Below are 14,544 nucleotides of genomic sequence, written 5' to 3'. Positions count from 1 at the left end.
GGTAGCTATTTTATTCAAGTTATTTAACCCTGAACAAATTTCCACTTGTGCACTAAGGGCCTGATATAAAGCTCATGGAAATCCATTATAATCTTTCCACTGACTTATGTAGTTTTGAATGAAGCCTTTCTCACTCTTTTTAAACTCATTTTCCTGTCTTCTTTGCTCACCTCTAATTCAGCTGTGAGATCACATCTATTACAAGTAGCATCAATCCAAAAGTGTAATTGCCCTACTGTGGAAAATGGTGAGAAGAGATTAATTAATATCTTCATATCTCATCTTTTATATAATGACTTTGTCATAACTGAAATTGTCCTTCTCTTATCATATTGTCATTTTCTCCAGGTTTTAACTGGGTGTTACACTTGAAAAGGTCAATTATGGTAAGTTTAAAAAAATACATGAATCTGAAGATGAACAACTGACATTTAACCTAAGTGATGATGCTCTGCTTTTTAACTGTGAGTCTGATTAATTTAAAACCAATTTGGATCCATTCTTTGCTTCATTGCCCGTGCAGTGAAACTCCAAAAATTTGACCCAAGGGAGTATAATTCAAGATGGAATAGATGCTTAGTAGAGATATATGTCTCACTCTCATAAATTCTCTAAAGTACTGGAGCAAATGCAATTAAATTAAGGGAGTCCTTTTTCTAAAGAAAAAAAAAAAAAAAAAAAAAGGTTATTTTGTTAACATGTGATACTTCTAGGTAGACAGAAAAAACAAAGCCTGTTTCCTGAAGAACATCTCCTTTTGATTTACTGAATCTGCTTTGGCAAGTGTTCGCTTCCATGACAATCTACCCCTGTAAGTGCTGGTACTGAGCAAACTCCTTTTACTAAAACCATAACATGTTCTAATTGAGCCTGATCTGGAATGACAGCACCTTAACTGTTTTATCCACTGACGATCTATTTAAGGCTTTACTCTGACATCATTGACTGGGACTAGTATCCTTGCTGAAGTCAACTGAGCTATTTGCACAATAAGGGAGTGTTTGAATTGATCGGGCACCTCAGGATCCATCACCTATGTATCTGTTTCTTTCTTACATACCTTGCTGTAGAGTACAGTGATCCATACTTTGTTCATTGTGGCTGTTTTTAGTGTTTGCTGGTTTTATGCAATGCACAGTTATGCATCATGGCCATGTAGGCCTCCACAGTTATTTTTCTTCCCAGCTCTCTGGGCCTACTTAGCTGCCTTCTCACTGGCTGCTCAACCTACACCTGCAAACAAAAGTCCTTCAGCTTCTCCTCGGTGTCTTCCTGCATCTTTCTGGAATTCCCAATGCAAAGTTTCTCTTCCAGATAATACACATCCCACAGAAACACTTTCTAAGGCATTGATATTTCCTCATTAAGTCAATTTGTCTTTGGGTCTCTCCTCTCTTAGCTACTGAACACGTATTGCCATCACCACCTGTCAGGGAACCTGTGCGAGCAGTCTCACCAGGTTGCTTCAGCCTGTCCTCTTCCCTGTTTATGGCGTGATAAGGGATAGCACATCCACACTTAGCAGCAAACCTCGCTAGCTTTGAACACTAGCCTGTGTGAGGTGACAACACAGCTGAACACTAAACCTGAGATGTGTGCATCTTCCTTATAATGCACTTGTCACCTGGAAGTTACAAACAAGGACAGGACATCCAGCCATGTTCTCATAGAAAAAAAATCCCACTTTTTACACAAATACGAACTGATTATTTTATCACAGTTGGACATGACATTCAGCTTTTGTTTAGAGAAGTATGCAGGTTCTTCCTGTCCCACCAGCTCCCTTGGTCATTCCCCTCAACAGGAAAATGACCAGCGAAAACAAAGATAATGGCACAGCTCCATTCAGTTCGGTTCTAGGATATTATGTGAATTACTTTTATTCATTTGTTTATTTATTCATACCCATGTCTCCTAAACATATCCCAGCAGGGAGCTGCCTACATCTCATTTCAAACTTTCTTGCAATTGCAAAAGATTATATGTCACTCAGACTGCAGCTGTCCCAGCCATCTTTTACAGATTGACCCACAGTCTCACCTGTGGTAGATTTACTGTGTGCATGCGAATTCAAGCTCTCCATCATAAGAAAATTATGTAGCAAGTCTGACTCAGATGCAGTTGCTCCAGCTTCTGTGTGCAGAGTTTCTGTCCAGATATTCTTTAAGAAATTGCAGCTTACTCTCATTTTCTCAGCTCATTTTTTTCCGTGTCTAATTTTCCTCTCTATTTATCTGTGTACTAATGCACTCCAGGATCCTGTTCCCTACACTTGTCTGTCTCATAGGACCACTGCTTAAGTCTACAGTGTCACAGAGTAGCTGGTAGTATTTAGTGACCTCCTGCTCTATTAGATGGAAATTGATTTTTCTCTTCCAGGCAAGTGAAAAATCCATAATGTGCTCCATCAACTTCGTTTGTGCAGCAGCACTGGCAACAGAAGCTATAGGGGAAGACACAGCTCTTCAGACGTCATAAATGGCAGTATCTTTTCTGAATATCAGAGTAAGCAGACTGCGGCGTTGTGGTTTAGCATCAGCCAGCAACTAAGCACCACACAGCTGCTTGCTTAACCCCCACACTCCCTCCGGTGGGATGGGGGAGAGAATCAGAAGAGTAAAAGTGAGAACACTTGTGAGTTGAGATAAGAACAGTTTAATAATTGAAATAAAATAATATAAAAATAAAAAAAATAATGAAAAGGAAAATAACAAAAAGAGAAATAAAACCCAAGAAAGACAAATGATGCAAATGGAAAACTATTGCTCACCACCAACCGACCAATGCCCAGGCTGTCCCCGAGCAGCAACCATGCCCTGGCCAACTCCCCCAAGTTTATATGCTGAGCATGACGTCATATGGTATGGAATAGCCCTTGGGCCAGTTTGGGTCAGCTGTCCTGGCTGTGCCCCCTCCAAGTTTCTTGTGCACCTCCAGCCTTCTCTTTGGCAGGCCGGTATGAGAAGCTGAAAAATCCTTGACTGCTTAGCAACAACTAAAACATCAGTATGTTATCAACATTATTCTCATCCTAAATCCAAAACACAGCACTATATCAGCTACTAGAAAGAAAATTAACTATCCCAGACGAAACCAGGACATGCAGTAAAGGAGTTCTCTAGCAGTTTGCAGAAAAACTGGTAAGGACCTGATGGCTGAGATTTCTTTGGCAATGTTTGTTGCTGAATTCCCCTGACAATGTTTCACCACTATGAAGTCACCTATAACTAGTTATATTATGTGGCCACTAATAATAAAATCTGCAAGCACTTGCAAGCCATAGCCCCCAAACTTAATTGGAGAAATACTACCCAAACAACAGGTGTGCTTCTATGGGTAGGAAGCAGAAGCTGAGATTTTCTTTTGGTAGCAGCAATTTACCTACTCTGCCACAGAATTAAATCATATAAAAATCAGTATTTATGACAAGTATTTGCAAATAAGTATTCAATACAATAAAATCAAATAGTGCCACATCTTTGGGAACTTTCATTTACTATCAATCTGGACAGCAGTGCTTTTTGAGCACTCCCTCACCTCAGGGGTGCTGCTCATGAGTTCAGGATGCATATTTTCATCTCTGTTCTCATCTCTGGGTCCAAAACTTTGAAATTAATTCCTGTTAGATATAAAATGACCCAAAATATCAACTCTCCAGCACTACTGTAAAGCTTCTTTCCTTGACCTTACTTTTCCTCACAGCAGCTCAAAACCAATTAGTAGCAGAGGAATATGTGCACCCAGATCCAATATAACATACTTTTATGTGAGGAGAGGGAATGGAGTGGAAACTTGGTCGACATAGCTCACCTTGATGGGTGCTTAGCTGTACGAGGTGTTCAGACACCATAGTCTTGGGTGCAGTATAAGAACCTGCATAGAATACAATCAAGCTAAAAAGGAGTGGAGTATATAGGCACATTAACACCAAGGGGAAACTTTTTCCAACAATATAAAGAACATATTTTCTGGGAACAATGTCCTCTTTGTCTTTACAGCAAGCTGATGGAAATTTCCAGGCAGATGTACTCATGGTAAAAGAAATTAAAACAGACATTCACATGATAACTACTGAGGACAGCCACAAGATAGCCAGACTGCAGTAATAAAATAATTTGGAGTATTGTTTAAGCATAAGCAATTCCTTATTTTATCACAACTGCCAGTGAAAACAACACCCACCAGGGAATAGAAAATAATATAGGGAATTGGTAAACTGAAGTTCCAGTTCATCCAATCACCTCTTATGCAATCTGGATATATGATATAGCCTCAAGACTGTTAATGGTAGTGTATTTGCATGTAAAATGAGAATATGAATATCCTTCTTCTTTATCTCACAGAAGAGTTATAAAACATCACATAAGCTGTAACTTTCAGGAAAGATAATAAGAACAAAATGTTATTTAGGTAGTATCACCAGTTCTATTGTGTTTTCATTTTATCTATTAATGACCATGCTTTCTTGAAATAGAGACAGATTGTGACATTGTGGCAGTCAGGCTTTCTCTTGAAGCAGGGCACAGTATGAAAGTACTACAATCATTGTCTCATTCTAAGTGTTATATCTTTGACACTCAAGTTTTCTGAGGAGGTAGAGCCCATGGGGGAGCCCTGCAGAGCTGGTAGTTCCTACAAGGGAGATCCTGCTCTATCATTCTGGAGTTGCACAGAGGCAACTACACCAGCATGACTGGGGTGTTAAAGATCAGACAAAAACTGGAGAGGGAATTGTGGCAGGCATGAAATTCACAGACTCTCCTGCTTTTTAGCGCCCACTGTATCACCTCCAAAGTTACTCTTTAAAAATGTGTGTGCTCATGAATGTATTTATACATATAGAGATGAGCATACATGTGAGATAAAGTAGGCATGGACTAATTAAGTCCTCTGTGTATCTAGAAGGGCATGTCTATCATTCAGAAAAAAAAAGGTGTGTCCTTTACTATCTGAATTAGCTAAAATATTAAAATAATAACAAAGGAAAGATTATTAGGATTTTGACATGAGTTAAACTTTCAAATTCATGCCTGGAGAAATGACTTGAGTTAAAAACCATTATATCACTACTTTTATAGTCTATCTGTGAAAGTCAGCAAGAAAATCCCTACTGGATAATAGGACAATGATTCATCTAGCCCAGCGTTCTGCCCTGACAGTAGCAAAAAGAGCCACTAGTCAGCAGGGGGAAACATATAAGTCTGGACAGTTTTTCAAATCCATTCACCTATTTTTCTCAGCATCCACAGCCATTGTATTAGGCATGTCAGACAGTACATGCCTCCATATGCCCTTTAGTATCTGTTTATAGACCTGTTCATGAGTTTGTTCAGACTCTTTTGCAACCACTCATTCTTCTGCCTCTACAACCTCCTGGGGCAGCAACTCCTAAAGTTCATCAATTGCTCTGTATAAAGGTATTTTATTTATCTGTTTTAAACTTATGTCCCACTAGTTTTAACAGGTACCCTTACTACTACAAGATGGGGTGAATAACAGTCCTGGAGTCACCCAATCCACCACTTTCATCCTCTTGTGAACCTCAGTCAACCTGCCTACACACCTTCTCCTCATCAAATTTAAGATCCCAGACTGTTCAATCTCTTCACATGTGTTGGATGCTTCATCCCTTGATCATGTTTGTTGCCCTTCCTGTTGCCTGCTTCCAACTCTGTTACTTCTGTCTCGGGATGTGGAGACCAGGACTGCATGAAATATTCAAGGCATGGTTGCCAAAGTTTTTACAGTGGCAAAACACAACCCTCTGTCTTGTTCTCAAAGTCCTTCCTGACAATGCTCAACATTTTGTTGTCTTCTGTTGGCTGCTGCTGCACTTGGACGTCATCATTTCAGAGAACAGTCCATGGTGATTCTTCAGCCTCTTTCCTGAGTTGTCCCAGTTTAATTTCAGCAGCAAATGTTTTAGATTATTTAACTGTAGTCTAACATGGACACTTTTCTTTTTACAGCTGAGATCAGAACTAGTGTGTGTCCTGGTGTGTGTCCTCTGCTCCTCCCACCTACCCCAGACCTATGCAGAGAGATTTTCCCTCTTTTCCTAACATGGCTAGCTGGAGGAATTAGTCTTGCTCTCTCTAATCCCCTGCTGTTAGTTTTCTTTGCCTTGCAGTTCACCAATTCCTAGTACTTCCACAGAGAGGGAAAGGATTAAGCCTGCTGTTACTGTTGCATACAGCTGCAGCTGGGAGCTAAAACTGACCTTTCTTTTCATTGGCCTTTTTCCCTCTCTATTTACTCCTCTTCCCTTCAAGCACAAATTCTGGAGTAAGTAGAAAATAAAATATTGTCTTTTCCAGAGTAAAAGCTATGGGATAAGTGGTCTCTTCTTCCCTCTGCCATCTAGGCAGAAGTCATGTCTGTTACAGTTTGTGTTTTACACCTGCTTGACATGCACTGAACACTGTACTTCCCTGAAGTGCACTCTTTCTTTCATTTACTCTTAGGAGAATAATGCTTTCCTAATGAAAGGTGATGCTTTAAAGGTCCTCCCTACCCATTTACAGCTACCTGCGTTTTTGTTTTTGATCAGATCAAACACATTACTTCAATACTGCAGGAAGGTAATTTGAGGCTTCTGCTTTTTAGATTTTCTTTTAAAGTTTGCCCCAGGGCCAGTAATAACAACACAACAATAATTTGTGTATTACAGCTCGCTCAAGGTTAAGATGCTTATTCCAGAAATCCTGTTTTGAAATGTCACGATGTTTTGTTACTTCCAGCAGTACAATGCAAATCCACGACAATGCCTTTTTAAGGGACTAAACAAAGTATATTATTAAAAAAAAGAGGAAAAATAAAAGAAAAAAAGAAAAATTTCCTGCCAGGATATTCCAGCAGGCAGGATCTGTAAATGTCTTCTCATATTTCCTGAAATCAGATAGACAACGTCTCTCCTATTTTTGATCCTGCTCAGATAAGAAGAAAAAAATGATTCTTGTTCAAGAGAACTTGTATAAATAACAACATTTATGCTACTAATAAAAGTAATGGAATTTAAAGACAGCAAGCTTCACTGAGATGAATTTGAAGTTGCAGTCAGTGTTTTACTGCACTTCTCTGTATGTGTGTGTGTGTATATATATATATATGTATAAAAGTGTTAAAGGTTTTGTAGCCAGATCAGTTCTTGGAGTAGTCCCTCATATAAATCAGATCTGCTAATAGAAACAATGGGGTAAAATGTCACATTAAATAGACTTAACCCTACTAATTTATAGCATGCATCAATTCAACCTGTCTCCACAGGAAACAAATATCTACCCTATTTCCTCATCCACCTTCTACTCCTTTCATTTCAATTTTCTCATTCCTCTCCCTTCATGCCCCCCTAAGAATAGTTTAAGTTGTAATATAAACTTTATGACTTTGACAAAAATCATGGTTGATACATGAAAAAATCATGGGTTTGTAGCCGTACGATGATTAACAGTCAGAATAGGTACTCTTACTACTGCATGAGCTAAAAGCCAATCTGCAATACCAGTTACAGGCACACTGTAGGTAAATTCTGACTCTGTCCCACAAAAAAACAGTAGCAACTGTAGAAATTAGCCAGACTATTACAAGAATTTGCTGTACTTAAATACTTCAAAAAATGGTTGTTAAGTTGGTCAGGTTATTTAGATAAAATACCAGCGATCCTGTGTCAACAGTTATCTGAACCTTATGCCTGTTGCTCTCTACTTTGCAAACTTTGCTTGATTGCAGCACAATTTCAAAATACCTGAACTTCTGTAAAGCTGCACAGTTAGGCAATATATTTGTACAGTTTTTTTCATTGTATTGAAAGGGTATCATTTTGTAATATGATCTGCACTGAAATGAGCAACAACACAACTTGCTCTATCATGTGGGATGTGTCAACTGGATCATGCCCCAGTTTAAAAATACAGGTGACCAGCCTTTCAAATCAGTAAGAGACTTACCACATGCGTCAAAGTACTGTTGTCTCTCTCACATTCAACAGCCACACAGTTCTGTTTCTACACACAAGATGTTCTGACTCTGTTAGAAGAAAGGGAAAAGTATGTTTGGTTCATGAGAAATTTACATCGTCTTGTACAACGTCTAAATAAACAGCCCATTTCTGGAGATAAGGGCACATCCATGCATTGATATATAGATCTGCATTTCAAAAGAAATGCCAGACATGTTTAAGTGTAATGATGTATTTTAGAGAAAGATAGATAGACAGACAGACAGACAGATAGTCAGAATGAACAAACAAGACCCAGAAAGCGCATGGAATTTTGAGACACCTGCCACCACTTGTCCTGTAAGGCAGAATAGATTAAATAACAAGGAGTATGACCTGGAACAACAGACTGAAGTCCTGTACATTGTAAAATCAATCTAAGCCTATAACAAGACACATGGCTTCACAGCTCCAAGATTTTTTGAACTACATTTGAAAGCACCTTAAATCTGAAATTCATGACGTGAACCCCTTTCTTTAAATTATGTGAGGTGGTCAGAAAAAATCAAACATTTTCTTCTTCCTTCCTGCCTTTGAAAAGAAGTTGCAGACTTTTTATTTTCCTTTTGATAAAAATGTCTTTGCAGATGTCTTTAGGACTTTTGTTAAAACCTGACACTTGGAAACCTTGTCCATCAACTCGAAAGTAATTTCCAAACTGTTTTATTCAGACAGAAACATGCTCTTTTCATAATGTTCAGTTCCTAATTACTAGTTAAACACCCAAGCCCTGATTTTAAGACAAAGTTAGCTTAATGAAAATAATATATTCTTCAAAAACTATTACTCTGAAAAAGTAACACCCACTGTTTCTTTTTATTAAAGTTCCAGATGTGCTAACATTAATATATAAAGTAAATATGACATATAGTGAAATCACTACTTTTTTTTCTATGAGCACTGTTAAGCACATTTGTTGATAAGGTATTGCTCCTTTGTATGAGAGCTACTTGAATTATAAACAAGGTGAGCTGTAGATTAACAAGAATCAAGAACCTAGAATTAATAAATATGCTTGTATCTCACTTTCAAAATAATTCCATATCTATAAGATGAAGGTGACCAGCTCGAGAGAAAATCCAATGGTTTTTATGAAAATAAGTAATCATGAATTTAGGAGTCTAATATTTTGTATGACATTCTGAAAATGCTCGTATTCTTTTATTTTTCTTTTCTTTTCTTTTTTTTGCTTTTCTTCTGAGTACTCTGAATATTCTTATTCCTGTAGGATAAGAGACTGAGAAAAGGTTTAGGAACAAGAAGTTAAACATTGTCTTTCATGCAAACCCCTCCCAGATTTTACACTTTTACAGAGGCAAAAAAATAAAAAGTGAATGTGACATACTATTATTTCTTCACTATCTTTTTTCCTAACATTTTCAGTGCAAGAGAGTAGGAGAACCATTTTGTTAATGGAAGAAGAGGAGGGCAGCTTAAAAAATGAAAGTAGGATTTTTTTCCCCGTTATTTCTTAATAAGCTTGTCAGCTGGATTTTGGGCTCTATTAACTAGAATATCCATATAAAAATATTTTCTCAAGTGATTTTCATCACTTTTGAATTTGTATAGCGTTGCTCAGGACGTGTTGACTGCAATGTCTTTATGCTAACTGAAGACCATTAGAGGCAGTTAGTTCTCTTCGTCAGCTGTGTGGAAAGCCCACAGTCCTAAATTAGGCTGTCCAATGTGCAGGTGTCACAGAGCACTTGTGCAGCGAGAGTCTGACTCCTGCCCTTGCCCGTAGTTCTGCCTTCTGATCAGGTTTGCTTGACTGCTTTCATTTATGAGCACAAGCACGGAGATAACTGGCCTGCAGACAATTCTGGGACCGTCTTTATATTACCTTTTTATTTAATTTTAGGTTCATGGGTATTTCAGCAAGGAATCTTAAAATCCTTGAAAAAATACTACAGCTAAAATGTAGGTTTATGCACTCAGCATAAACAGTGCTTTTTGGATGCCAGAAGGAAACTGAGAAAGGCTCAGTATCTTCTGAAGGAAAGATACAGTTTTTCATGAAGGCTTAGTCTATGTTTCGCAGTGTTCGTGGACTGTCTTTGCTGGCCAGATCTCAGAAAGACCATGATTTTCTCAGGCACACAGTAATTTTGGCACATATCAGAAAAAAAGCTTTAAATGCTGAAGGCTATTAGAAATTTATTTATTCAATAATATGTAAAGTGAGTGAGAAAGTCTGCATAGGAAGTGTTCTGCTCTGCATAGCAGGGCTGCATACATTTTTCAGAGTTGCACAAGATTTTGCTGCAGTTTCCATTCAAGTCAAAGGGGCTTGCGCATGTCTAATTCCCAGAAAGCTCACATAAAAATTATTCTAGGGACAGATTATACAGTAGGTCTTAACAGCACTAATAAAACTGGAGTCATTAAAATCTATACTCATAGTTTTGCATCAATTTTTCATTTACCACAAGACCTTGGACCGTCTCTCACTGTTTCTGTTGGAAATATTTATCCCTGGTCACAGCAAAAAGCTTCAGCATGATGTATTTCTTGTCTTCTACAATGTGAGCTTGTTAATGCTTGTCACTGCTATATGTAAGCCTTATATGACTTTTTTACTGTTTTTATTCAAAAAACACAGCTTAAGATTGTCGTTTTATTTGCTTCAAATGGATTACCCTTATAAGTCCTCTTTCTGTGAGCACTGACAAGCTTTTGTTTCCACAGGTGGGGTATGGTCAATTTAAAAATAAAGACTCTAAGATCCTTTGTGGCTGAGGAAAAGAGCAACTCCTCTTTACATTAGCTCTAAACAAGTATCAAAGCAAAAGCAAACACCTGCCTGCAAGGTAGACTGTTCTCCATAGCCTTCTCTAACACCTTATTTTATGTGACAAGTCACTGACAGCTGAAGACACTGAGGAGATCTTGAGGCTATCAGGAAAATAACTGACTGGAATTGCTACTTTCTTGTCTATCTCAGGAGAGACAGGATATTTGCTGAAACTGAGGTTCCTTCCCTGTCTCAGGTAGGCACCTGCCCATGGTAACTGAAAAGCTTCATTTTCCAGTGTCATCTTTTTTGAATGTTTTTGGTTCTGCATTATTCAGGGTGTTGCATCTCAGAAGAAACATTTTCTAGGATGTTTTATGTCTTTTTTTGAGAAATAAAAAAAACATGGCAGATTAAGGAACAGCCTACTACTGTCCTTAACAGGTAGCGCAGCTCACCTTCAGTTGTGTTCATAAGTTTCTTGTGGACTGTTTACATTCTGTGCATCAGCTCTCTCCTTGAATCAAGCTTTGGCTGCTCTTTCACATATGGGTAAGGCTTGGTTGTTTGTTTTTTGTTTTCATCTTGATAGCCTTATGATTGTCTGGATATCTTGTTTAATCCTTTATTCCTTGACAGCTTTTACTTACCCTCTCACCCTTCTCCCTCATGTTCTTGCTCTTCAGCACTTTTCTCTGCCTTTTTTCTGTTACCATTCTATTCTCTTCTCTTCCCATGTTTTTGTTCCTTCTCCAGTTTCAAGCGCTCTTCTTTGTTTTCCTGTCCTGCCCACCGAACATTAATAGTGCCTTTTAAATGCAAGGAAAATTAATTCATGATGTAACTGTGCTTCAGCCTGAGTATATTTGCATATATGTATGCATAGAAGTTACATATTAGCAGTATCATCTAATAGGTATATCATGGTACTAAGGTGTTACTGTTTATGGGATGGTCTGTGTAACTTATTGAGGCACGGTTTCTCCTTCAAAGGTTGCCAGCAATGCCTAAATAATTCTTCTGCCTTGCCCCTTTTAGGGCATTTTGCACCCCAGCACTATAGGACCAGAGGTGTGGGGAACGCTGAGCTGCTATGCAAAGATCACTGAAGGACTGAGACCTCTCTTGTTCTGGCCACTGAAGAAATGAGAAGAAATGGCACAAGTTTGTGTCTTAGCAGTCTGTAGCGTTGCTTGTGTGAAAGCGCTCATTTACAGCATTGCAGAGTTCTCTGGAACATATGCTCTTCATGAAGCAGAGAGGTACGGAGAGATGATAGAGGATAAACAAAACATGTGTCTCCTTGATCTTGTTTTTGCCACCATCAGAAAATTCCCCTGCCAGCTTCAAACATGACAGCAAAAAGGGAGTGCAGATATTTAAGGGAGAGGAGGCAATTCATTTGTTGAAATAAACAGGGTAGATAGAGAAAGAGGTAAAATCTTAAAAGCTTAGAATGAACTGAAGAATTCTTGGGGTTTTTTTGTGGTTAGTTTTTTTTTTTAATGTTATTCCTTTTTCATTGTCCTTTCAGTGTAAAGTTATGGCTAGAATGAGAAGGGTGGGGTTGCACAGAACCTGTGAAAACTGATGACACTTCAAAAAAATGTCAGTTCTTTGCAGGAATAACTTTAACAAATGCGATGCCTTGAGTCCTCCACTGTCTCATGATTGCATCTTCTGTCTAAAGTGTGTTCTAATTTACTCTGTGCAAGATGATAGGCTCTTTCTGTGTAACTCAGAATATGTAGTCCCTACTCCAAGTGATTGTACACTGCATAGGCAATGATTTCAATGTCTCCCATTAATTAGATCAATGGTACCTCCAGCAGTTCTCCTAGGAGTCAGGGAAAGAAGCACCAAAGAAAGGTGGTGATCACGAGTAGGACTACAGGTAGCACATGGTAGGTAGACGATTCACTGATCACAGCTAATAGCATTGTGTTAAAACATCAGTTGGGGTTTTAGATAGCTCCATGTAAGTCTTGCCTCTGTCTGACAACATCAGAACCTCTAATCCCAATCCAGTGTACTTAAATGGCCTCATCAGCAAGTTATAGGCTAATCTAAGATGAATAACCTACTTCTTATTTAAGTGAGTTTAAGCTGATTGCCTCTGGTATGCTCCCATGAAGAAAGCTAGGTTCAGAGTAGTCAAGACTCTTGACAAAATTTCTTTTTTTTTTTCAAACTCTACAACTAAATAAAATTGTGGTATATATCTCTCTAATACGTGACAACTAATAAAACTGATTATCTTAGTGAAAAAATATAGTTGGGGATTGATTGCTCACAGAAATGTTAATGAGAATTGAGTTTAGTACTCATTCAATTCTATGAGTTTTGGAAAGTTGGTAATCTGAACTCGGAAGCCAAACAGATGTTGGGTTTGGGTTGTGTTTTACCTCCCACGAACCCCACAAAATGTGTAGAATAACTCTGCTACCACTGAAAATCTAGCTACCAGTAAGCCTGAACTGTACCTACACCATATACAGGATATTCATTCTGGCTTTGCTTTCTTTGCTTTTTTTTTTTTTTTTTTTTTTTTTACACACTCATGTGATTGTACTAATAACTAACCGTTTTCTAGTAAAACAGGTTCAGGTTCCTTCATCTTAATGCTAATCAGACATGTTGCAAAATTTTGTCACAGAGAAGGAGATAATTAGGATGCCTCGTTAGCCTCTGTGATGCCTATATTCATTGAACTGTATTTCCCTCTTTCTTTACGAATTATGGCCTTATTTATGGATGTCTCTTCTTGGGCTTTTTGCTGTGATGTTCTGAACACATCCCATCAGTTACAAAATGCTTTGAATTTCTGTTGACTTTTCAAAGTCTTGAAAGCACTTGGAACTCATGGGATACAGACTCCAGAGCAAAGTATAAAAACAGATCTACCTTGTTGAGCTAGCTGAAGTTGAGCTAGCTAAAGCACAGCTGCCTGAAATCATTGCACCGTGGTTCAGCAGGTACTTAGCTCCAATTTTCTCTGCAAACAGTGCCACATAATCCAGATGTGATACACGTTGAACTTTGTGCCTCAAGCAGCCCAACCTGCAATTCCACAGCAGATTTTGGAACGTTATTTTTAGTCAGAGGAAAGAAGGCAACAACAGCAAATTTAGATACCAAAAGGATTCTCAGAACCGTATTTCTTAGAATGAAACCTCTTGTCTGAAGTCGAAAGTATCAAACTTCACAGGATTCACAAGCTACTTTCTTAACAGTCTCTGGGCTTTAGATTCCTCAGGAGGATGAGCAATTCCAAGCAATCTCCAACTTTCAAAGGAGTAATGCAGCATTCTCCTGGTGGTAGATTTTTATTTTTCTTGCTGTAAGATCTGAAGAAAGGGATTTCTTTCATGCTAGAGACTTTTTGCAAATGTTACAAGGGACAGTCCTTTCCCCAAACAACTTAATTCCATCCTTGACTCAGTTCCCTCTTATACCTTGATTCTTTTAGTTTACCTTAGGCAAATAAATCTAAATAATGTAGTAGATCAATATTTCTGAGGAAAAAGACTGAGCTTGACTGAATCTTACTGTATTGACTTCCACACCTGATTATGCTACTTACCTGTAAACAACCTCTCTTTTATGTTGGTAAGGCAGAACATGCAAGTTTAGTTCTCTTTAAGAGACAAACTTGAAACCATCTTTCAAGTATTAACGTAATAAACTTCTTTATTTGAAAATTACTATTATAAATAAAAATAGTATAAAATGTATCATCATTAATATTTATGCAAGTATGTGTTCAAGAAAAGAAAAACAGTGAGAAGAAAGTCTTTTGGGGTGGTGGTCTTTT

This window comes from Ciconia boyciana, chromosome 2 (genome assembly GCF_034638445.1).
Source record: "Ciconia boyciana chromosome 2, ASM3463844v1, whole genome shotgun sequence".
NCBI classification, from domain to species: domain Eukaryota; kingdom Metazoa; phylum Chordata; class Aves; order Ciconiiformes; family Ciconiidae; genus Ciconia; species Ciconia boyciana.
Note: the sequence above shows the minus strand (reverse complement) of the source record.